The 26323-nt window shown below is 45.1% G+C and overlaps 1 long non-coding RNA gene across 5 annotated transcripts; it reads left to right on the top strand.

The window, feature by feature from the left end:
* The first annotated feature begins 1968 nt into the window (after positions 1 to 1968).
* On the top strand, positions 1969 to 18272 carry LOC118166766. Of its 5 annotated transcripts, XR_004750717.1 has the most exons (8): positions 1969 to 5682; positions 6228 to 6462; positions 7275 to 7517; positions 8070 to 8206; positions 8663 to 12804; positions 13827 to 13935; positions 14442 to 14512; positions 18058 to 18272. It is a non-coding gene; the product is annotated as an uncharacterized LOC118166766 (long non-coding RNA). The 5 variants fall into 5 exon arrangements; XR_004750720.1 differs by lacking the exon at positions 14442 to 14512 and having other exon boundaries at positions 6294 to 6462; XR_004750716.1 differs by lacking the exon at positions 14442 to 14512.
* Positions 18273 to 26323: the final 8051 nt, after the last annotated feature.

Below are 26323 nucleotides of genomic sequence, written 5' to 3'. Positions count from 1 at the left end.
AGGAGAACTTTAAATCTGTGCCATGCACAGGAAAAGCCAGTTTAACTGTGGCACTTCTCATTGATGGTAGCTGCTGTCACTGAACAATAAATTAACAAACAAACAAACAAATAGGATAGCTCTTCAAAGGACTTATATGATTCTTTCTTATGCAAGCAATCTTCCAAAGACCCAAGTCATTTAATAGAAATACTTGCATTTAAAGACAAAGCTAACAGCCTGGATGCTAAGATGAGCATAACTCCTGTGAAGTATAATTTCCAGTAAGGAAACTGGAACAGAACTGTGGAAGTGATTCATTAGCTGTTTATTCAGCTCCAGCACAGTGTTGCAGACAGTTATGGTGGGCCCTTAATTGCTCCTGTTAACATCATATTCTAGAGCTCATTAGTGATAAACAGTGTGTATTAATATCATTCAGACAAGAACTAAAGATTAAGGTGGAAATCCATTTGCTGTGATGGCCATTAGTCAATTCAGAGTTGTTGAATGATGCTTGAAAATTTAATATGTATCGGGGGAGTCAATATTTCATCAGGCAGATTCTCTCATCTTCCTATGAAAAGTTCTTTGTTTGAAAAAAAGTTACTTAACGGAAAATGTGCTTTTGGAAAAGATGTGTTAAGCCCTGCCCCATTGGTATCCTAAACAAAGTAAATTATAAGCAGTGATAGAGATGATTTTGGGGTTTGATAGAAGTATGTCTACTTTAGGACAGTTGTGCTGCTTGTCACAATAGTAAATTTGGCCCAGTATTGCCAACTTAAATGTTTTACAATGTGGAGACTTCTCAGCTTCAGCTTAATTTTCTGGCTCTGGTCAGGTCACTTGCTTTAAGTACACAAGTATATGCTGGGATTTCTCCAGACTTGTCTGACTGACAGCACAATTTGTTATTCCTAGTTCTTAATTCCTAGTAGTGACACTGCACAAATGGCTCAGTATCGGATGCATGAATATAAAATGTGCCAGTAGCACAAATAGCCTTGTTCATGCTCCGAAGCAGCTGTAAATTCACCTGCTGCCTCCGCACACACCACTTCTTTTCCTCTGTCTTCCTGAGTGCCAAAAAACTTCAATTTCTCTTTATAACGTTGCTTTGAATGCTTTTGTCTTTATGATGTAGAAGACCTGCATTGCTGGTGGCCTGTGTGATCTGAGGAACAAACATGATGCGGGTGACACAAAGACACAAGAAACGGTCCTGCAGCATGGCTCCTGTTCCTAGGTCTGGAGACGTAAGTCACATTCATCCATCTGCTGTTTGTTCTCCCTGCTAAAAATTCTTTCTTCTAATTTACCCAAGTAGAAATTGTCTCCATCTCCCACAGTACCCAAGGAAGTCACAGGAGTCAATAGAGGCAGCTGTGCAGTGCACAAAGAGCAGCACCACTGAGGAAGGAGGGACTCAGTCCAGACGAGGAAGAGTGTTCAAAGCAAAGATATTCTCCAGATGGTTGTACTTGCTTGCTTGACACATGGGGCTGAGCAAAACTTAATAGCTACCAACACCAAGGAGGAATTTTTTTTCCCCAAAATGCCAATTCCAAGAAAAGAGAAAAATAAATAACACTGAGTAAGTTTGATAGTTTCTCAAAATATGTTACTGCTTCTGGTCAGTCATTTCCTTACTGTAAGTGAAGGCATACAAATTTGCACCTGGTTTGGCTTTGTTGTCCTTCTTAACTATGTTGACCTACAAACGTTAGCTCACTGCAGATGCTAGGCAAAATAATGTGAAAAAAAAAAAAAAAAAAAAAGAGCTGGCAAGTGCTGCTAGTTGTTTAGATGTTGTAAGTCTGTAATCAATGAAACACATCCAATTGATGATGCCACTTAAAGATGTTTCCACTTTTTGTTTTGGTTTTGCTTCTCATCTGCTTTGCTCCTCTTGTGCAGAGGTGCTGCTCAGGGGTTATCAATGTGCTCTGCTATGCACCACTGTAGATGGCACCCCACTGGCAGCATTGTCAGTGGATGGCTATGTCAAAGCTGCAATATTTTAGTTAAAAGGAAAAAAAATAATCAAATAAAGGGACTGTTGTCTTGTATATTTGAAAGGGAGCCCAGTTCTGGCACAGAAATTTGTAGGAGGATCTGGAACACCTTGAGAGATTTCAAAGGAACTTGAAAGGGGAACTTAAAAAAAACAAACAAACAAACAAAAAAAACAACAAAAAACACACCTAAGTCTTTAAAGTTAAATTGAGAAACTGCCTCTTTTCAGTTTATTAAACAATAGTAAAGAGGTAAATTGTCCATTGAGTTATTTATAAAACAAGAGTTGGAAAGGAGACCTTGCTGTTTATACTGACAAAAGGCCTAGTCTGGTTTAACAGCTGGAGGCAGAAACTTGCTATGGTCAGTGACAGTGCCATTTCCTACCAGCAAGATTGAACTGGTGCACTGAACTATCTTGCTTGGGTGAGAAAGATTGTCATTGTTTGGAATCCATCTCCAAGATACATTTAATTCAGTTTCTGGCAAAAATCGTGTAATCTGTGTATGTAGGAGATAAGACTAGATCAGCCTAATGCTACCCATCATAGCCTTCAGAATCCAAACTTCTGTGAAAGTTGGAAAAGCACAGGGAAATCAGCTGGATATATCTGTGCAATATTGCATGTGATTTTTCTTGATATGTTTCACATATGTATTCCATGTCTGTCACCAAATTTCTACTACTTTTTTTTTTTTTTTTTTTTTTAAATTAATCTAAAGAAATCAGTCAAGCCCCCACCTGAGGAAGTCAGCATAAGGGTTTTCAATATCACAGGTCACCAATTCCTGATGCTGAATGCCAGCAGTGATGTTCAGGGTGATAATTGCTAATGACAGCAAAATGTTCCCATGTTTAGCACCATTTCTTACTTATTCTCTAGTGCATTCATGTCTTTCTCTTTTCAGAGGAATTAAGAGGGCATTTCAGTTTACAGGAGGCAGCATAGCTGATCTGTGTGGCTGTATTTGCCAAAAACCCCAGACTTCTCAGAACACAAAATGCCTGAAGTTTACCCCTCTCATTTTGCTGTCCAAAAGGCTCTAGGTGTCCAATGCCACCACTAATCCTGCCTTTATTTCTCACAGCTGAGGGCTGGATCCAGTTTGTGGCTTCCGTAGGGATAACAGCGAGGGGCTCCTCACTGCAGCTGGGAAGGGAACACACTTTTTTTTTGCCCAGCTTCTGTTTTTCAGCATGCAGCCCGTGACCGGCTCTGTTGTATTTGTGGATGGGGAGCGCCACCTGCCGCAGGCATAGCACTGGGCGAGGCGCTTTTGGGGCAGGCAGGAGCTACCCGTGATATTTTCAATTAACCTCACCTCCAGACTTGTTTTCAACTGCTCAGCTAAAAGCTAAAGTTCAGTTAAAGCCCTCTGTAGGTGTCACTGATGTCCACAGTGCCACAAAGGGAGAAGCATGGAAGGGTTAATTCAGTCTGTCTAGGGAAAGGAAGTCACTACGTGAATCCTTTTCTACTTGGAATTTTCAAACAAGAACAGACGGTATTATTTTTATTTTATTTTATTTTATTTTATTGTATTGTATTTCCAGAAGCAGACTTCTAGTCATGCCATGTGCAACAGATAGCCCCAGAGCAGAACTGGCAGGGTAGGCTCTACTGTGCAAGCTCAATGAAGCTTTAAAAGGTCTTTTTTTTTTTTTTTTTCTTTTTTTTTTTTTTCCTGTAAGAAACAAGAAACTGCTTAGATGTCTATTATACTGACATTTGTTCATAACTGCTTGATGTAAAACAAGTACCAAAATTTTATGAAATTTTGTAACCTAGGCCTTTAGACAATCATTTCAGCAGGTAGAGAGCAGCTAATCACCACTATTAATCTGAAGAAAATCTCAATTGAGGATATTAATTTCCTGTTTAAAAAGATGAATGGCAAAAAAATGATGTGTTAAAAATGATCCGTCTGGGAGCCAGGACCCTCTCAGCAGTATGTGATCTTGCAGACCAGTTTGGTCAATGAGTGTCAGAGCCCAGATGGCACCAATGGGCCTTAATGGTCCTGAGCAGCCTCACCTGTGGCCTCCTGTCCACACCCTGCCCCAGGGACTGGGAACCCTATTTCAGCCCAACCCCAGACCTTCAGTACCTGCTTGAGCTGCTGGGGAAGGGAGATGGGCTTTGTTTTAGTTGCAGCCATGCTGCTGCCTGTGTTTTAACCCTGTTGCTCTGTGGACTGGTGGCGCAGGCTGATATCCAGGAGTAGCACTAGATCTGTCTCATCGTCCTGCCTGGCCACCCTGGGGTTGTGTCAGGCCCTAAGTATTGTTTCTGGACCTGATCCTAGCCTATGGCCTGGATTCCCAATTTAACCATGGATCTGCCTTGTTCCCGTGGATGTGTTTGGTGATCTGGGCTCTTGCTTGATTCTGACTGCCCCCCTGGCCTGCCTGGCTCCTGCCCTGGGATGAGTCCTGGCTGGTGAGGTCCTGTCCTGCCACATGGGTTATTCCCTCAGATCCTGGCTCCCTGTCCATGAGAGCAGCTGGCCCTCACTGCAGGCTGGGAATGATCTAACAGCTGATCTAAAAGATGCTTGTTTGTAGCTGTTAGCAGCTGCCAAATCTCAGGTTGATGTGATGTAGTTTCAATATGAATGCTAATACCTCTTCATTCTTTTATAGAAGTCAGCTTAGACAATTGTGAAGAAGAAACTGAATATTTGAGGTGCAATTTAACCACTGCTGTGATGAGAAGTCACAGCTGTGAAAAACAAAGCTTGTTAGATTGTCCCAGCAATGTATGTTATGTGCAAGCCAGGAGCTTTGCATATCTCTGGAAAAATGGCATTTTTTTGTGCAAGTAAGGAAGTTATAGTGAATCATCTGTTCCACACAGTGACTACAAAAGTCTTGGCTATTGAATGGGCTGCCTTGCCTCAGCTGTGAGCTGCGAGTCTAGTTTTTGAGAGTTTAGGAGGACAGCACCATGCTCTTGTGGCTCATGAAAACAGAAGCCCTGCTTTGTCTGTCGAAGTGCACGCTAGGGGCTCTGTTGCAAGCACCTGAAAAGTCAGCATCTTAGTAGGACTGTTGCAGGCCATAGTATATCCTGAAGCATCCTCCCTCTGCAGCTCAGAGCTGGCCCCCAGTGAGACAGATGCGTGACAGTGTACCTGCTGCTAGACACATCCCAGGGTCCAGGTCAGAGGCCCAGTAAAACTGTCTTGGGAGCTCGACAGCAGTTTTTGCTCCAAGTCCTGGTAGCCACTGAATTGTTAAGGGCCTGCTGGGATGTGAGGTCTAAGTGGCTTTGTCCTGGACATCTTGATCTCCTACCCTGTCCTGTGCTTGTGACACATGCTGACAGCTGTCCCCAGCACACCTCTGCACACCCTGCCCAGCTGTGTCTGAACGGATGAAATCTGTGCTTGTTCACAGCTGTGGGGGTTGCACTACCTTGGTTAGAGAGACTGCAGCTAAACAGCACCTTCCCCGTGCATGAGATCCTCTCTCAACTTTTATTACCCTAATTTTACCTCCTCCCCTGCAACAGATGTGCCTGTGTGAGATCATCTGCGAGATAAGAGAGAGCTGGAGCCCGGTATGACCAGGAGGGATGATGTCCCGATGTCCTGCTTTACTACAGCTCGCTGGAGATGTTGGGGCTGGGGGTTGGCAGAAGGCTCCTACCTGTGTTGGCCCTCAGAGTCCTGGATGTGCAGGTAAGTAAGCTCTGTGCTTCTCAGAGTTTGCAGAGGGGACTTCATTTGAAGGGACTCCTTTTAGCATAAGTTTTTATTTATTTATTATTATTATTTTATTTTTTCCTGGAGAATGAATAATATTTACCTCATTGCATTGGGAAACAGTCTGGGGAGCAGCTACCTCAAAGTCTTTCCATGGAGGCCTAGAAATTGTACAGAGAGCTTTTACCTGCTTCTTTGGAAGGAAGAGTCATGCTGTGCTGTTTTTACTTAGGCTGAAACCAATTCCATTGGCACGTTATGGTAAGCAGTTACCATTTATTTAATTGGCAAACAACATCCCGTCAGAGAATAACAAGCCTCTGAGCCTTTGGTGTGAGCCCATGGCAGCAGAATAAACCAGAAACTGGTGCTGGTTAGCAGTGGTCAGTTAGCTTTAGACCTCGGAGGGGCTGGTGTGAGAGTAAATGAAAGCTAGTCAGAGCCTGCCTTTATTGACAGGAGCCTTTCAGAACTAAGCACTGCCCATCAGACTCTTCTTCAAATAATATCTTTATCTGCAGTGTCCTGCAACTGTTTTTGAAGTGCTGGCAGCGACACAGTCTTTTGAGCATCGGTTCCTCACACAGATGGTGCTCAGTACCTCAGGAGAAATGGATGTGATGTGGCAGAAGAGAAAGGACCAGCTCCACCCCCAGCCCTGGAGACACATGCTGATGTTTCTCCTGTGTTGTGTGGATGGTGAAAGGCCAACCAAAGTGCATGTTGTCTTTTGTCATGCAATTGAACCAGCACATGGTAAGGCACTGTTTTTTTGGATTTCATGATATTTGGTGGCATAGAAAGTCAGTTGGCATTGTAATAATTGACAGCCCTTTGGATTTCTCTCACATGATGCTGGGCGGTACTCGTTTTTTCCTGTTATGATGGCTTGAAGTAGGGCTTGTTACTCTGAGCACTCAGGGCTCTAATGTGGATTTCGTCTCTTGTGTAAAGACATCTTCTGAAGCTGGCTTCTGAATTTTCTTCCTTGTGAGGTAGGAAGTGAGGTGACTGAGGGAAAAGCATTGTTGTTCCAGGCTGTGAGCATAGCTGTTGGGCTTTTAAAGCAATAGTTCTGTAGTCAGATGTTGAATTTCTAGTTGTCTGTTGTTATGAAATACTGGAGCTCTTTCTTTATGCTGTTGTGGTCACTGGGTGATGTGGAGACTCACAGGGGTCCTGTGTGGCATCTGGACTGTGTGATGGTGTGAGGTGAGACCTTCTGCATGAGAAATGCAGCCATGACCTCTCTGTGGAGGTGCTATAGATGAACTGACAGGTAGCACAGTCCCCTCCCACCCCCTTTTCTTGACCAGACTGGTTTCCTGGTGGGTTCTAGGCTTGTAAGAGATGAGAATGTTTTCAGCAGCACATCCAGAGGCAGGTGCCTCCCCTCTTTGCAGCAGCTATTTTAAAAGCAGATCTTTGTTTCTTCTGCCATCATGTGGCTGACAGAAGGCTGCAGGGCATGATAAGAACTCGATTCCCCTAGTAGTAACAGCTTAATGAATAGGAAGCCTTCTGATCTGGATTGATTGTGAGCTTTCTCCCTTGCCTCAATCCTCTAGCAGGGAAAAGGGGATTTCCAACACTTGGGCAGCTCTCCAATCCCTGCCAGTGTTGAGGTGTGCTGGGGAGGGCTCCCAGAGGAATTTGGGGCTCTTGTCCCGGCAGAGCCTGGGGTGCAGGGCACAGTGAGCCTAGAGCAGCTGTGCTGTGCAGGGTCTTGCTGAGGGTCTCGTGGGGAAGAGACCACGCTCGCTTTAGCTGTGAGAGAGCTTAAGCCATGCCCTGCATGCTGAGGACTGCAGGTAAGTGACTTGTTGAGTAAGCGTGCCAGTCTTTCCTTGGGCTCTGCTCGTCTAATTCATATTGAGAGAGCAGGGCTGTGCTTCCCTGCACTGCCACTGCCCAGCCAGCTCAGTGCATTTCACTCCACGAGGCCAGTGTTGAGGCCACACTGGGGGATTAAGGTGGCAGTTTTGGGGGTAAGGAAGTGTAGGCAGGGTACTCAAACCTCATCAGAGCTGAGGCTCTTTTTTCAGGCTCCAGGAGGTGGAAAGCAGGGGATTGATTTACATGTTTGAGTGATATAGCTGCTTCCCCCCAGCACTCCAACAAGGAAAAGAAAACAAAGGGATTCTTCAATTTCCAGTATTTATTCATATTAAAACAGTGACATTAATATTAGTTTATGACAGTTACTTATGCCTTTCCAGATAGAACCTGTTAATGTAAGTAGCTGGAGTTATTACTTTCAGCACTATCTCTGAAAAGGAGGAAAGAGCCAAGGTGGTACAAGAACACAATTTGTAAAAGAGGTGGGAGGGAAGGAAACAGTGGGAGGCCACTTCCTTTTCCAGCTACGATGCACTGAAAGGAGAGGAGTGATGCAGCTGGGAGACAAATGTGACTGGCAACTGCTACCTGTCAGCTCCAGCAGCACAGCAGTGGGATCTTCCCAAGAGACCTGGGTGGAAAGCAGCAGCTGAGGAGCGAGGTGAGCTGTCCTTTCTTGTGCCGAGAGCTGGGATTCTTCTGCAAGAGGAAATAATTTTATTACTTAAATAAGTAAACCTCAATCAGTCACTACTTATTTACTAATTTATATTAGTAGTACATTAAACAAACCAAGTGTCCTGTTGTCTTAGTTGTGGCTTTCTCCAAATGCGATTTCCAAGAGCAGAAATGATGCTGCATGTTGCTAACATGGGATTTGTTCTCAGCTCTTCCTGTGGGAACAGTTCCACAGTGAGGGGAGTACAGGCTGCTGGAGAGAGAGCCTGAGGGTAACACCAAATGTGCTGCAAGAAGTAAATGCTTTAGGCTTGCTTCTTTACTTCAGCAGCATTTTCTTGATGTGTAATGAATGCAAAGTCTAGTGCCAGCTTCTTCTGAAGGGTTATCTGGAAAACAAGCTCACTTTTTTTTTTTTTTTTTTTTTTTTTGTCTCCAGATGGTCCCAAACAGCAGGTTAAAACTTTGCCAGGACTGAGATATGGGTTCTTCAACAGCAACAAGCACCTGTGTGTCCAAAAATACCTCTTTCCTAGGTAATGCAGAGACTGCAAAGAGGGACAAGTCTAGAGTCTGGTCTTCAAAATATCAACATATGAGGTGTGGATGCCCCAGGCACTTTCACTCTACCCACAGTGCAGCCAGTCAAGCAAAGAGAAAGTTTAATGCTCTGTGAAGAGGGGTTGTACCACCTAGTTACAAGAGAAGAAATAACTTCAGAGGAAGCCAAGTTCTTCGGTCCTAGCACCAGGAGGATATCTTGTGCTGGAATGGGGCTGTGCAATCCATACAGGTACAGCTGGGCCTTGTGCTTCAGCTAAGTAGGCAAAACAGCAAGGATGCTCCTACAGGTTCAGAGCACTGCTCTAGCAGGCTGCCTCAACCGTGCCACACTCTGCTTCTGCTGCGTGTCCCTGGCATTAGGATTTAGATTTGTTCACTCACTGGCTCAGGACACTTCTGTATCCTCCAGCGCTCCTCATCTGGGTTGGGGTTTTGCTCCTGGCTGAGGCTTAAAGCTCTTTTCCATCTCTGCTGCGCTGACACAGCATCAGTGTAGACAAAAAAACTCTTGTGAGAAGAAGGAAAAAAAAAGGCAAAAAGCAAAATTGCAGCCAGAAGAAAGTAACTCTTCAGTGAGACTTCCCCATGGCAGCTCCCTTGCCCATACACATTCATTTTTTTTTCCTGCTTACAACACAAGCCTGAGATTCATCCAGGATAGCATCATTTCAGTAACATGTTAAGTCTTTAAATAGGTGATATCCATGGATATCCTAAGTACAGAGAGTGTCTTAGAGTCAGGTTTGGTCTTTTCTGCACTATGCAACATATACCAATACAGGACAATCTTACAGAAAGCTTTGCAGTCTCATTCTGGCAGTTCTCAGCCTGCAGCCAGTGTACAGCCTGCAATAACTGAGCTGGACACAAGCATCTGGGTTCATGGCAAAACACAAGGATAGCACCTGCTTCCTTTGCCTTGCTCACAGGTGATGTACCCTAAGAAATACAAGAGTCTAAGAAACATTTATACCTGCTGGCTGGCTGGCAGCTTAAGAAATTCTTCATAAATTCCAAGGTGTCCAAAAGTTTCCTCTTCACGCTTCTTTCCACACCAATACTTTTCTGTCAGAAAAGGAAAAGAGTGACCCTGCTCAAGCTTAAACACCTCTGACCCATCCTGGGCACCCCTCTTAATTCCTCCAGTGATGCACCATGTCCAGTGTGGTGGGGCATCTCTCATAGCTGGGGGGGTGCAGCTGTGAGCCCAGGACATACCAAGATCCATTAGGTAGCATCGGGATTTTATGACATTACCCACTACAGTTCAGAAACTGGTGCCTATTTAACAATTGCCTTCTTTTCCTCAGGAAGTGGTACTGCTAACCTTTCCATGGAGGGCAGGGAGCAGCAGAGCTCAGCAGCTGTAGTTCACAGCCAGCTAATGGCACCCTCATGCCAAGAAGCTGTTGCCTTATTTCCATACCTCTGCCACTGCCAGTGCACGGTCTGTATACATGCAGACCTGCTCCGGGTGTACAGCAAGCACTGCAGAACTACATCTGAAAAATCTCATTCCTCTGCCTGGTAGCCACAATACTAAGGTACTAAAGGTGACACGTGTCCCTGGGTGTTGTCTACATGTCCCCCCCCGGCCCTCTTCATCTTACCTCTAGGATGTTTCTTACACAGTAGGCTGAATATGTCCATTTTCCTCACAGTCTCTCTTTCCTGAATCAAAAAAGAAGATATTCAACATTCCAAGTCACAAAGAAACAAGTCTGGATGCCCAAACATTTAAGTATTAACACATGCAGACACTAAAAGCTTCTTCGTAACTACTCCTCTCCAGAAGGTGAAGGATGGAAGAGAGGTTGTGGACCAGGACTTACCTTAAAAGCAGCTAAACATCTCACCCCAAGGGCACTGCAGCTCCGCAGCCTCTTCCCAGCATTGCTCTGACATCAGTCCACAAGTCCTAGAGCTCTTCGTAGATACAGCACTTATTGCCTCAGTGCTGCAGACAAGGGGTTTAGGCCACTCAGCAAATGAAGATGTCAGAACACGCTTAATTTAAAAGCTAAATATAGTATCAGGGTGATGCTTGCCAGTGTTCCTTTAATAAAAGGATATATTATTTGCCTAAGGATTTATAACTTTCAAACGAGAGTTTAATACCTGATGATCTCTCTTCAAGCACTTATGCTTTCCAATCCTACAAGTGACATTTTAACCAATGTGAAACCCCAAAGCCTATATTAGCTTGAATTAAACTGAGGAATGTTGAATATCCGTGCTTCAGTTCAGGTACCCAAGGCACAAAAGCCAGAGGTGTGGGCCCCCCAGCATCCCTGTGGAGTCAGCAGTGCTCAGTAACTGAGCTATGAAAAAGAAGACATATATAATATATTCCCGTGACTTCCTGAAAGACACAGCAAGCACACAAGCACTACAAAGCAGGCTGTAATTCATCTGATCAAAGTAAGAGTGTCACGGGCTCAGCCATGGCAAACTAGGGCTCTTCCACCTCCCTGTGACAACTGCCTTCAGTGGTTCCACATGGTCCACCAGAAAGCAAAGGCCATGCAAGATGAACATAACCCCTGTTCTCCCTTTGACGCTTAATCTTCACTTTAGCAATCATTACCTTTCCTTTGCCCACAAATGCAGGTAGCATTCAAGGCTAGTTTTTGTGGCCTCAGGGTCACTACAGTCAGCAGACCTAAACTTCAGTCAGACAACTCCAACTTAAATAACCAAAACACCAACAGCACAGAAAAAAATGACCAAACTGCTAGCTTGGACCCAAAATGAAGTCACCACAGCACCGACAGAATAATGTATGTTGATACAACTTACAGAGAAGGGCCCATGGCTCTGGAAGGCTGCTCCACTTCTTAACCAAGAGGCTGCTTCTTGCAGGTGGGAGGCGACCCAACACCCAGACAGATCCCTTTTCTGGAACAACTGGATATGTCTCTTCTGAAACCACCCAACACCAATCCTTTCTATGTAATGAAAAAGTTACACAGCTCTGGAGCACAGAGAACAGTCAGCGAATATGAAACTTTGCACTGCTTCTCAATTGAAAAGGAAGTTGGAGAATTTTTTTTTTTTTAAAAGCTCTCTAGTATGTCAGGAAAAAAGGAAGAAAAAAGAATCAGCCTTTTGCATGTGATTCATGTCTAAAAACACCCACACAGCTCATCACATTGACCTCAAAAGACAGAAATGCTGCAGCAAGCCACTTCCAGAGGGAATTCATGGGCACTAAACCACAGCGAACAAAGAGCTGATGAATTACCAGCTCTTCAGAGCTGATCTGCGGAGCAAATATTAATACAATTAGTGTTAATCCCTGAGTCTCATAGTTTGTAAGTTATACATAATTTTATGAAGGATGGAAACTTATTACTGGCTTCAGCTGATCTAGACTGGGAAACGAAAAAAAATGGAAAAAAAAATGGATGAATCAAGAAAACATTTTTTTCTCTCTCGCTCTGTTAGTAAGCAGCAACTGGGCATGGCCAGAATGGCAGAGGTAATGCTCAGTGGGGCTCTCATCAGGCTGTTCCAGAAATACTGATCTGCTGGCTCTCAAAACATGCGATTTGCCTATGACTGCCTGCTGTGCTGTCTCAATCTATCATGCATCAAGCAGATCTAGACTTACTGAGCCGGGAAGGTCCAAAGGGTCTGTCGTTGCCCTGTGTTCATGCTCTGGGTGCTGCTGCAGAGCTTCAGGCACCCCAGCTGCAGGTCAGCCCAGCTCAAGCAGAAAACAGCTCACAGCTCCCTGGAAGCAAAGAGTTTGTTAGGTCTGACAGAGCAATAGCATCCAGTCTGATCTCCACAATCCCAGTGAATAAAAGAACTCTTATTTCTTCATCCCAATTAGAAGAGTAAAGAAGAAATCTACTGCTCAGATACCCACAGATACATCTGCAAAATTAATAATGAAGTTATTACCTGTGATTTAGAGAGTGATGACACCCCAGAAATCTTTAACTTCCCACTGCTTTGGGTATGCTCCAGACAGTTTCTGACTTCTCCATCAATCTCCAGACTCCCTGTAAGGTAAGGTACACATCCACAGATTTAGTACTTGTCCTTGGAGACAGAATCACTGGTGAGCTTGCACAGAGACCCTTGTTTGCTCAGCATGCCTCCCGGTTTGTAAAGCATAGCCCTCAGCATTCAGCCCAGCCAATGCTTACTGAGGAGCAAGGAGCAGCTATGTCTTGTGTGAACACCACAACCAGTGGTGTTGAACGCTCCTACCCAGAAATGATGAACAAGCAGGGCTGCACTGTCCAGCTATGAAATCCACAGTAGGAATAGCCACCTGCCAGTCTTAACTTCAGCCCTTTGAGGAGTAGGGAAGCCTCCACACCCTCTGACTCCCAGAGTCATGAGATACTCATAACTAGAAAAATCCCCCTTAGGGGAGCTCAAGCACTGAGGCTCCCCAACCCAGACACACCTGAAAACTGCACTTTTTACAGTTATTTCAGTATGACATCATCTACACACCAGTACAACTAGCACTTACAACTCATTCAAATCTTAGCTGCATCCAGGATAGCTTTTCACATTTCATTTTTTAAGGAGTTGATGTTAAACATTGTTCCGGAGATTCCTGACCTAGGACTGGTTGTGACTCAAAAAGTGATGTGTGCAACTGACATTTTATTCTAAAAGATGAATGAAAAAAATTTAGTTGGTAATACTCTAACAGATCAGTTATTTTGAAATAACTCGTCTTTTGCTTTCCATTTTTTTCAGAAAAAAAAAATACTTATATAAAATTCATAAGACAAAATTCTAAGCTTGAGAGCATCATAATGAGTCACACCACTGTTCACCAGTCCCAGTATCTCCTAACATCAACCAAAAGTGAAGGGAAGGAAGATAAGAGCAGGGCAAGACTGCAATACTTTTTCTGTCATTCTCGGAATCCTTTCAGTCCCATTGACTTGAGTTGAATTGCAGAAGCAATTTCTCTGTTTTCAGTGGCCCTGGGAGGAAAGTCTTTCATTAATTGACCATTTTCCCCTCAATCCTATGTAAACTTTTACAATTGTGCTGTCCCTTTGCAGGAAGGCCCATGGGTCAGCTACCACTAAGTGAAGAACCACAGGCATTGGTTTACTTCCAGACTGCTCCTGGAGGCTTTACGTGATGGCTGTAGTGAAAGGGAAGTCAAAGGTCAGTGGCTAACCACCCTTTCTAATCTGCTCATGTAAATAAATGATGTGGGCATATAGATGAGGTATTTGGTAGGAGAAGAGAACAGAGACTGGAATTCAGTGTAATATTACAACAAAATCAAGTCTTTTGATAGACTGATAGTGCCCCCCCCAACTTGTCACAAGGCAAGAAATTTCAAAGGCTCAATTTTTGACACTTATGCATTAAAAAAATAAAAATAGCAGAACTTCCTTTGATAAAAAAAAAAAAAAAAAAAAAAAAAAAAAAAAAAAAAAAAACCAGCTTCTGCTCAGCAGTGGTGTTGAACAAGAGCATTCTGCAGCACTTTTCCCCTATTCTTTCCAGAGATGAGCTCGGTGCTGTCCCCTTTCCAGGTGATGGCTGTTACCAGTGAGAGGATGTGACAGGCAGTTTAGAAGTTTCCTTTTTCGCCTACTCAAGGAAGAAGAGCTCTGAAGCTTGCAGCGAAGTGATTTCTTGCCATTTTCTCTCTTTGTGCTTAGCTGCAGGTTTCCACCTCTGGTCTGCAGCACCTCAGGGAAAATACATACTCCTTGTAAGCTGTCAAGACAAGGTAACTCACTGAAGGGAGTCATAATCAGGAGGCTTAAATTAGCTGTACAGGGGGCTGCAGCTTCACTGGAAAATACTTAGGTGTTGCATACTGCTGGAAATTGAAAACAGAGAGGGTAGTCCTGGACACTGTGGTTGGCAGAGAAGCAGCACTTCTTCCTCTCCCTCCTGTGTCCTGACAAAGCACTTCTCTTATCTTCTAATTATGCACACTTTCTGTCTCTATCCATTTTAACCAGGGCAGCAGAGACTTTCATAGATGCCTTGCATTTTTTTCCCCTTCTTTCCATTTGCATCCTTTCCTTTTCTCCAAAGAGCTTTCTTGCATGAAAAATGGCAGCCACCTGCTTCTATTGTAAGTGGCTGTTTGCAAATGCACGCAGCCACTTACTGAACACAACCGCCTTTGGGCAGAAGCAGGCCCAGCTGGGACTGAGATCTACAAGTGGACTATTAGCAGCCAAGTAGTGGACTAAAACTGGTTATTTTTATTGCTGCCCTGGGGAGATAGGTCAGGCAAGGCAAAACATTAGTATAACCAGCAAACCGTAAGCATCTGAAGGCTTCTGCAGGCCTTGAGATGCCTACATGCCACATTTTTGCACAGCCCTGGTTGGCAGAAAGATGTTTTTCTCATGGTAGTGTTTGTAGCAAGAAAGCTATTGAAAGAGAAGCATGAAGCGCACTTGACTTTTCATGTCTCAGTTTTAAAAGCCGGCTCTGTGTTTTTTGCTAAGTTACCATTCTTCAGTGCTGGCCACGTGCATGGAGTGGGATGTGCTAAAGCCACATCTCCAGAATCAGCCCAGAGACATAGGGCAGTGGCTGTAGTACCCAGCCACCCAGTCCTGCTGCCAGAGGAACTGGAAAGAAGGTGGCCACAATTTTCTTGTGCTGTTTTGGGCATCAGCACCACCAAGCAGCATTGCTGCTTGGCAGAGCTGGGCTGCCCTGTGGGGTGAGAACACAAGATGGAGGCAGATGTGATAAAGTAGCCATAAATGCTGGGTATGACAGTGAGAAACTGCTAAGGCTGCTGCAATGACTGCCCTAACCCCAGACATAAGCTGAGCTTTGCTTCTTTCCAATTTACAGGTGTTTTATTGTAGCAAATGGGATAGCAGGGACAAAACTGAATCCTGCTTGCCTGAATCCTCCACATACTGTTACGACAGCTCTTCAAGCTGCAGCGACAATGCTTGTAGTGCCAGCATGGCAGCTGAGTTCCCAGAATAGATGCAAATGATTTTTTTTAAATCCGTTGTGATGTCAGAAAATTTCCCTTTTTAGCTTTTGCCTCATTTATCAGCTATAACTTGCTTATGGTTGCAGAGCCATAAATATAGGCTAGCAGTTAACGTAAGCTAAGATTTACAAAAACCATTTGGAGAAGTTAAAGATCATTAAGGGGGAGTCAGAATCTCCTGCGTGGCTTTTACGGTCTTAACCTCATGGCACGATGTGAAGCAGGAAAGTGTGATGGAAATACAGAATACTTCATTATAATGCAGTGAAGCCCTTTTGACATACTTTCTATTTATCATCATGAACGAGTTAAGGCACAAAATAGATTAATGGTTTGCCTGACCGAAGAAAGTCACAGGCTGAGAAGAGGGACAGACAGGACTTTACACCACTCCCAGAGCACAACACATCTCTCCACATCTCTCTCTGCACTGACTGGAAGGAGGCGTCTTCTAGAAGTGCTTATTTCTCTTTAAGATCTACAGACACAGCTTTGGGTGAAAGCTTCACATGGAGACATCTGAACTATGCATGTCTGAAGCAGAATGAGGAACTGGAGTCAGTCCACCAGTGGGTGTCCACGGCTTCACCAGTGAAACTCCCCTGGCAGCTGGGGTCCTTCCTGCAAGCCAGGAGCCACCAGGTGCACAACCAGGTGCACAGCAGGGTGAACACAAACTGCACTTCCCTCCTAAAACCCTCTGGGACCTTGAGAGGTTGTGCCAATCGGCAGGACGCTGACCATTAGTCTCCCCGGGCAGACCAAAGCCCACCTCGCCTCCAAACACCTATTGAGCCAGAACATTGAACATCTCCTCTGCCACTGCCAATGAATCAAAAATATCAGAGTCCAAACCGCAGCGTGAGCCTGGCTAAAAGGCTGGGATGGACGTTGCACATTTAAACCAAGTGTTTGCTGTTTTTAATTCCTATATACATATACAAGGCAATAGCACGCAGTGACACTGCAGGTTCACTCACATGCATCCACTTCTAGTGAGCACACCCAAAGACCAAGCATCATTCTGGCAGCTGATAAAAGTGTGCTTTGCAGTGTTAAATGCTGTGGAGGAGAAAGGCCAAAATTTTTATACAGGGAAAATAAAAAAAAAAACAACCAAAGAAAAACAAACAAAAAAACCCCACCTCATCTTTTCTATCCCCATTCACTTAGTCTTGTTTTCTCAGCTCAGAAATGGCAACTTCATTTAAATATTCAGAAAGAAACCATTGAAGAGTGAACTTTGGAAAGTAGGAAGATACTTTCTGCGCATGTGACTACAGGTAAAACAGTGCCTTATAAACCCCAAACTGCATGAGACAGAAGGCTTCCTCCAACTCCTTTACTAAATGCCTGTCCTTGGAGAGGTGTCAAGGACTACCCCCAGGCACCTCTGTACTTCTTCTGAAATTCAGGTTATGCAATTCCATATCAACCATTACACCCAGCAACCCTGAGTCAGGCAGGGCACTGCATAAATGCAGAGAAGAAAAAAAAAGGAGTTAAGTAGCAAATCCTGACACACCTTATGGAAAACTCCTGCATGCAGCAAGCACGTTTCTTCAGCACAGGCACAGAGAGCTGTGCTGCCTCACGAGAAACAGCAAAGGTTAGAGTCAGATGAAGGCTGGTGTTTAAGATTTTTTTTTTTTAAAAAGCAGTTTTTCAACAGCTGGTATCAGTAATTTCCAACTTTTTTTTTTTTTTTTTTTTTTTGCCTTTGAGTTGCAATCTCCATCCGTTCATATGTATGATTAAGGATAGGTTTATTATTCTACCACTGTACCTTTAGCAGCAAGGCTCTCTTCTGTCCAATAGTCATATTCCTTCTCCTCCATTCCCCCCCCCAAAATAATTGAGGTTGCTAAACCATCTCTAGCTCCTTTGCCAGACAAGCTTCCCTGGGAGCCCTTTGGAGAAAAAAAAAAAAAAAAAGTCACGGATCAGCAACCTGTTGCGCAGTTACTTGCTTCTAGTTGCTGTAATGCTGTCAACTAGCAACAAAATAGTTTGTCATAAACCAAACTACACTACATCCATCAGCACCATGTGTGTAATTATACATGCGTACAACCCAGTCAGTTATGGCACGGTTAGCTATAGAGGGTCTGGGAAGAGTGAATCCAGGGCCACACAAAGAGACTTCCAGAAGGCGGCAAGTGTTACAGCACTGAGATTTATGGTAAAGGTGCAGTGTCCTGCAAACATTTCTGAAGTTGACAGTTTTTTTCCTAAACAATTAAAGAATAGGTTTATATTTATGAAAACAGAGTCATCACTAATCCTTTTTATTTCTGTAGGAAGAACAGCAGGGATGGAGACCTTCTGCCTGGAATATTTTCTTCAAGAGAGCTGCAGTGAGCTGTAGAAGATAGTGCAGAGATTATAGAAGTACGTCTCCAGGATTATTTGCCTCTGCAGTAGAAGTGCAGGTCTGTGCCTGGTGACTTTCATGTAGCTTTAGATAGGGGTTCTTGGAAGATTTCAATTTCAGATTAAAGATTTGTGAACTTCATGTCAGCAAAAGTATAGAAAGTTTGCAGGTGTGTGCCTGTGCGAATGCATACCGTATTTGGGGGCAGAACTATTTTAATCTAGTGACTTTAAAAACAAAGAGCAGACACACCTTAGAAATATGCTGATACATAGCTAGATTGGCAGTCCCTAAAAGGTCAGTAATATTTACTTATCTGTTACACTTCAATGTGAGTTTTGCTAATTGCAGAAACAGTGCTCTTTTGCCTAAACTAATACAGAGGTAAGATCAAAGATGGCACATTAGCACTTTTCGAGTCCTTGGTCAGCTGCCTCTCTTCAATCTATTCTGAATTGTTTTCCAGAAAATTTACAGGATATCCATCTTCTGGGATTTTTTTTTTTTTTTTTTTTTTTGCTGCCTTTAAGCTGTACATTGCAAGGGGCTGAAACACCAAGGGAGCCATGATTCTGGGCTGAATTTGTGGGAAGGCAGCAATTAATGGAAAAATAACACCAAATGAAAGATAAGATCGGTGGGGAAAAAAAATAAAAATAAATAAATAAATAAATAATGAGGCGAGAGCAATGTGCTATGAGATTATACCGTGCAACCTTCTGAGACTTTAAGGGTGACTTCAGTTCCCAAACTCTGCCACCAGATGGCAACAAAAACCAGACTAAAACCGGCGAGGCATTGCCCCCCCCGCCAGCATCCCAGCCCCACGCCGCTCCGGGCGGACACGGGTCCCCTGGGAGCCCAGCGGGCCGAGACCACCTCCTGCCGCAGTCAGAGTGCTCCTAGGACAGAGCCAACCCATGGTACCGTGTCCCGTAGTGCCCCGGCTCCCTGCTGCTGAGGAGCTTTGGGCACATTTTTGGTTCCCTGTGCACACAGATATGGTTGTTTCCAGAAGCTGTCTGGGCTTTGTGCTGCTCCAAAAGGGCTTCCCCGTTTGCTCACAAGGATCCCGATTCCTGTCGGATTGATTCACCTACTGAAAAGTATTTGGTGAGCTAGCGGGTAATTATAGCCTGCAGCTTGCCTGTGGCAGGATGTCATCCCAGACAAGGAGATGGGTCTGATTGGACCTTTGTAGCATTAATAGCATTAATGGGGGGTGGGGAGGGCAAGATAACTGAGATCACCTAGGACAGAGCCAGGACTTCAGCAGAAAGGCTCACTACCAAGCCTGAGGATCCCTACAGATGGCAAGGTGTTTTGGCAAAACAGTCTCCATCTAGACACAGCTTTGTAAAACACTAGGTTCTCACAAAAAATTACTGGATTTGGGGCACAAAAATCCCCCCCAGCATGAGCTCAAAGCCAGTTCAGAGCTCTTCTTCCACCACCTAATCACCAATAAAGCAACTGGTTTATTAGAGATAAGCAAGTGGATGTCTCTGGTTTGTCACCTTCTCCCCTAAGATAACTAGAGTCCAGCTCCTCTTCCAGATGAGAAATGATACTAATAAAGAATGGGAGAGTTTTGCTGCTGCTACATAGGGTCATTCACTCTATTTCTGGTAGCAAGGTAAACTCAGGGTCTGGCTGCAGAGGGCTCCCAGGAGATGATATATGCCCAGAGTGGTCTTTCCTCCCAAGAAAAGTCTCCAGGAGCATCCCCCTCAGTATGGGACATGTACCGAGGCAGGGCCTTCACAGAGAATACCATCTCCCTCTAGGAAGGCTTCAGAAGTCTGAAAGGAAACTCTTAACTAGAGCATTTGACACACTGCAATAAATGGGAGAGCTTGAAGCACTGTGCTGCTCGGAAGGTGTCAGGAGATAAATTTTTCTGGAAGCACCGAAGCATATGCTGTCAGGAGCAATCCCATGTTGGCAGCAAGAGGATGGACAAAGCAGCCCAATAGATCCCTTCTTTCCATCCTAGCATCTATAATTCCTGTGTTAATGACTTGTAATCACATCCTACATGTCAGGCCGCATTTTGATTTCTTGCTTGATAAAGTGCCGGGGCCAGTAAGATCATTCAATTAATTGCATGGTCCAGTGCCTCCCCCCACCCCAGAGCCTCCTGTCCCACATCGGGCAGGCACATACTTCTGCAAGAGCCCGGGGAAAGGGAGCAGAGCAGAGAGAAACATTCATTCTCCTCATTTAAAAATGTAAAATGCATTTAGGACCACGTGTAATAGTGTTGTAAATCTTATTTCCATAAAGCACCTCCAGGGCTAATTCACAAGACATTAATCATATTCCAGCTTCTCCCAGCTGTTAACTCATCTGTAGGGTTTTTAATAAAAGATTGTGTGCATTTCTGAGAGACAGAACTGTACCAACAAAGGCTGGTCTACTCAGAGCAGAGGTTTCTGTGGTCTGGAGGAACAAAGACCACTGGGCAGTCCCCAGAGCCCTGCACAGCAGGTTTTGGCCCCCGGCTGAGCCCTCCCCAGCTCTGGCCTGGGTTACCTCACCACCACTCAATGACGCCCTATGGTGATGAGGTTTGGCTAGGGGACAGGCAGTAATATATTTCCAGGTCACTTCCTCCAAGTGCAATCTGATTTATTCCCAGCCAGCTCATTGCCATCACTCAGTGGCAAAACCCTTAATTATTCCTTTAAATCTAAGTTCAAGCTCCAAGCACTCTCACACCTCCCTTTTGCCTCCTGGAATTGTAATCTGATTTGTGGATAAACACACTGCTTCCTTTTATCCTACCTGTCTGAAAGCTCTTCCTTCCAGGAAAGGCTTCCTTTCATCCCCATGTCATGCTGAGGAGGTGGTGAGCTATCAGAAGTTGTGGGGTCTGCTGTTCCAGGGAACACAGATGTCCCCAACCAGAGAATGCCACAGCACATCCAGAGACGGGACACACCTCTTTAAGATGCTGCACATACAGATCTCCCTTGGCCAGACAGCAGGCGTCTCGGAGGTGCAGCGACGGAGTGAGCAGGCACTGGTGCGCTGCATTACAATGCCTGCTCAGTGTCCTCCTCTACTCACACCCAACCCACAGCCCCATGTGCACATACCCACCTATCCCATGGCCCTCAGCAAGCCAGCCTTTCTGTTTGCAAAAATAGCCTCCCAGACTCATGCCTCCCATTGGACCCATGGGTTTTTCCTCCAGGCTGCCCTCCTGGTACTAGCCAGGCAGCATGCTTGCCCTCAGCCCCTTCTTCCTCAAGGTCCTTTTCCATATGCAGAGACAGAATTGGGAGGATTGCATTGTCTGACTCCATCCCCTAAATCAGCTTGCTGCTAATCCTGTTTTAAGTGTACTCCAAGTGTATTCAAGTGAACGTCACTGTGGCTGCAGAAGCCCCTTTCTTTCTCCACTTAATTACACACAATAACATTAAAAGCAACCTCGAGCTGCAGGAGCCCAGGTGTCAAAGAGAAAGTGGCAGAAATTTTCCAAAAGCAGTTTCTTCTCCACTGTGAAGACTATAGAAAAAAAAAGAGCCACCTGCTTTCAACAGAAAGGGAGAGAGTTGAGCATCTTCCCAATATCAGGACAGGCAGTTAGCAGTAGGAGCACTTTCTCAAGGTAGCACTTCCACCTGATACTCTATTTCTCTTTGAGTTACTTCACCCCCTTCAAGGAAAAAAAAAAAAAAAAAAAAAAAAAAAAAAAAACCACCAATTTTCAAATGAGGAATGCCACTTCACATTGAAGTGTCCAGGTGTTTAGATCTGTTGTTTACCAAGGGAACTGTTTCTTTCCTTTTTTTATACTGAAGAAAGTCAGCAAGTTTGCATCAATTCCTCAAGCCGTGTCTTTAGAAAAAGGAAAATAGAAGAATAACTGTTCTTATTAAATCTAGGCAAGGTCGTCTTTCTTTTTTTTATGAAAGGACATGAGTAGTAGAAAGATTAATTAGGCATAAATGGGACAGCATTATATTTGGACAGAGCCATGGTGTGATGAGAGAGGTGCCTCATTGTTTACTGTAGGAGAAAAGGCCTGAAGGCTTAGGAATAATTGTTGGTGGGCAAATAAAGGCTCCACGTTTCAGCTTGTACGGCTTTCCTTGGAGCTTTTCCTTAAAGACCAGCCTCTACCTCCCAACCTTAGGATGAGCAGTTCTGGTGTCAGAGCCCGTGACTTACAATAACTCACCCTTCCCGTGATCCTGGAGGACCATCCCCAGCTTCTCTGCCAGGCCGTTGGAGTCCTCTAACGGGGCTCTCCGGCTGCTCACAAGGTCCCGCAGCCTGGCTGGACTTTCAGCCAGCCCTATCACAAGTGATGCAAAGGCAATCGATGCTGAACCCAAAGACTGCACATCTTGCAAAGCTGAGGCAGGTGACCAGCATTTGTTGGGAACAAGGACCTGGCCTGGGCTGAGCACACAACCCAGGGGAGGTCTAACCTCACCACTAAGTCACTCAGGTGTGTGTGAGGATAAAGCAAAAAAATACCTGAGCAAACCACTGTCAAAGTGCTGATTGCTGCCACTGCATTTTGAGTTAGAAGGTAAAGACTGTACCCCAAACCCCTTTGTTCACCTCTACAAAACTCATCACCCCAGGCTTGGCACTGGGGCAAATGCCTCACCTTGGGACTGCGCCCTCACTTCTTGCCCCCATCTGCAGCTGTCCCCTCAGGAGAGCTGGCATCATCCCCCTCCTCGCTCCTCTTCATCTGTGCTTCCTCTTTTCTCTGACTCCACAGTGACAGCCCAACATTGTCACTGTTACAGACATGCCACTCTCCAAAGAGAGGAGAACATTTTTCTATCATTAGAAGCCTCTCTCTGACTAACTCTCTGCTCCAGGCCCCATCCTTCCCTCCTGTTGCATCTCAGATTAACCTTTAACACCAGAAAACAGTGTTTCAGGAGCAAATAATTAAGAGCAGGAAAATTCAAGAGCATGCTGTCTACCACTCTGACCCTACCACAGCTAAAATGTGGCCTTGCAAGTGAGATAGCCTAAAAAGAATAACAACCACCAATTCTGATTCTCTTCCCCACCTTTCTTCTGCTTTTGTGCCTAAAATGTTTTTGTTCTAGTATTTCTGTAGGTTCCCCACTGCCCCACACAGCCTTTTACTATGAGAACACTGACTCTTCACACCATTACCAGACAAATTTGTTCCCATTGTGAGTTTGTTTTCTGCATTTCACCTTGGAAAGTACCCCTCATATCACTGCTGTTATCTGTGCACTTCTTTTGAATAGTTAAAAAAGCCACACCAAGTGCTATTAAGCCTACATGGTATCAGCAGTTAACTTCACCTTTCCCACTGAATGGAGTGGCCCTCTGCCCCCACTGAAGACCCAGTGCTCCCCCCAAAGCCCCAACACGCCACACAGTTGGCAGCCAGCAGTAATTATTTCAGAGCCCCACGGCAGCCACTGAACAGAATCACCATGAGCTCTGTGAGCAGCTTAATTTGGTCATCTCGGATAATCTATTTGTTTTCTTAGCGTTATGTGGTTTAAATTGATTTTGTTATTATTTTCAGCTCCACGGGAAAGAAAATTGGTAAATAACTTTTTTTTTTTTAAATTGTGACAATCATTAACTGTCAACAGAGCATCAGACAATCAAATTGCCACCAGCAGAGATCACGCTGTGGAAGAAAAAGACCACAAGCTCCACAGGCTCTCTCAGGCTAGGCTCAGAAAGAGCTGGTACATCGTGAACACAGTAAAAGCCAAACTCTCCTCCCACTTCTGGTCCCCCACAACCACATAAATCTAGTTTTCCTTTGTGAAAAGAGGCATTACCAGCTGGTTCTTGCACCTCTAGGTGGGCTCCAGGCACGCACAGGACTCCGAGCATGACCCATTCAACTTCCTCCAAGAGCCCAAAAGCTGCCTGGCCACATCCTGCATCCAGCAAGGTGCCTGCCAGCTGCCCCATTTAGGGATTACACCTCCAGCACCTCAGTAACACGCCTCTGAGAGCTGTAGGTGGGAAGTGAATAAACAAATAAATCAAAGCACCTCCAGCTCTGATCTGCAGACTCAAGATACAGCCAAAGCCAACTTTTCTGTTCCCCAAGCCACTCCTTACCTTTCATTTTCTTCTCTGATTTTTCTTGCTCCTCCTCACCACCTCACCCCACACCTCAGGTAACATTTTAGCAACAACTTCTGTATTCTCAGACTCACATCTTCACAGTGACCCCTCCTGCTCCAACTCAGCCCCCCCCCCCAGCTAATAAAGCAACACAGCACACCTGAACACTCACCTGAAGGCTTGCCTCAAAACAGTACTCCCCAAAACCCACCACCAGCCTAACCCTCCTCCTAAAGCAGACCCTGCCTGGTGGGATTTACCCCTTTTATCTCTAACTCAGGACAGCTGTAGCAGACAGGACAGCCCTGCTGAGATGACCAGCTCTGCTGAGATCAAGTATTTCTGAGGCATGGAGGGAACAATCACACACCATCATTTTATATTTTTCTCCAAATCTGAGATTTTAGGAAGGCAGGGAGAAGCGTACCTCCCATTTAGCAAGCACTGTTCATATAGAAGCATGTCAGAGCTTGATGCCACTCCACAAAGTATGTGCAGGTATCATACAGAAAACTACTGCTGCTTGCTCCCAGCATTAAAATAGTTTGGGGACTGGGACGTAACTCTCCTAGCAACAAATACCCTTCTCCACATCATTCCTAATCTGTGAGTTGTCAAAGCTATCTGTCATCTCCTGTCCTTAAGCAATCCACCTTCCATTTCCCTCTAGCCCATCTAGCCGTTTCCTAGCTCAGAAGAGCACACAGCCCTTCACTTACTGTTGCAATCTGCAGCACAGCTGAACCCAGGGCAATGTTCTTCATTTCCCTGAAGACTATATGAAGTCTTTAACCAGGCCAAATACTTTAAATAAACATTTGAAGACATGTTCCTGTTCTGGGAATTCTTCAACACAAACAGATGGATTGATAGATGCAGTAGATTAGTTTGGGTACAATGTGATCCAACGTGATACTCGAGTGATTCAAGCGAGGGAACCACATGCAATGCACCGCTTAAAGAAAAATAAGAAGTTTTCTTGTCAAGAGCATCGAGACATTCTGACACCAACCCCCCTGCATGCACTTCCCATAGAAGTATGCCTTGCTATCACACATGGCCAGATGGCCACACATCCCTCGGTGTTTCTCTAAGTGAGCATCATAGGGCAAATCTTGTTCCATCTCCCCCAAATCACAGCGGTTCTGGGAGAGACTGAAGTGGAGCGTTTCCAGTGAGGCCAGTGCAGGACTGGCTGCACAACTAAATTTGTCCGAGGAGAGATTTGGCAGCCAGGCAGGAAAGAGAAGCAGAAGACATATAAACTATATGCTACTCTTTTCCTAAATATTTGTTTGAAAACAGTACCTGTGTTTATCCTGGGGGCTGGAAAGACACACTCAGGGCTTCTAGATCCAGCAAAGCTGGCTGTGCTTCCCCAGCCTGGATTTGTCTGAAGGCAGCATCTCTCTCTCCAGGCAGGCTTTTGAAGAGCTGTCATGCCGTGATGTCTGATGTCCAGCTCATATGCCTTGTTCTCGAATGCCAGCCCTTCACCCTTTGTACTCTGTTCTGTGTCCCTGTCAGAGCAAGAAGAGCCCCTGCAGAAGCTGTGGCAGTGGCATAGGCTGGGGGCCCGGTGCTCTGAGCTCCCTGCTGGGGGAACAATGACCTGGTGGCAGCCCGACAGCCCCTGGTGCCTCTGGTCTGTTTCTTCCTGGCACATGGACCATGTCCTGACTGAGGGATGACACCAGCACCTCGATTCACCTCATTCCCAGCCATTTCACCAAGCCTTCCCTTTACCTTTAGTGAGTGGTGTCTGGAGAGTTTTGTGGGGAGGGATAGGACGTGCTTCACCCAACTATCTGCGTGGCTTTCCCCACCTGGGGCACTGTCAGCATCCCTGCCCTTCCCCTGGTTCCCTCACCACCTGTAAGCCTGGCTGGTGAGGACACTGCTGGTGCTGTGGTCACCTGCAGGTCACAGCATGGTTTTCCTTCCCTTGGTTTCTTTTCCTGCCTGATTTCATAGATAGGCAAGATGGGAAAAGAAGGACAGAAGGAAAAAGGTCCTGCCCCCATGCTCACACTGTGGATAAACAGCAAAGGCTGAGCCAGGTTGTGATGGTTGCACAAACAACCAAGCAA

The sequence above is a fragment of the Oxyura jamaicensis genome, chromosome 4 (genome assembly GCF_011077185.1).
Source record: "Oxyura jamaicensis isolate SHBP4307 breed ruddy duck chromosome 4, BPBGC_Ojam_1.0, whole genome shotgun sequence".
Classification (NCBI taxonomy): Eukaryota; Metazoa; Chordata; class Aves; order Anseriformes; family Anatidae; genus Oxyura; species Oxyura jamaicensis.
This window is presented reverse-complemented; position numbering and strand designations above follow the sequence as displayed.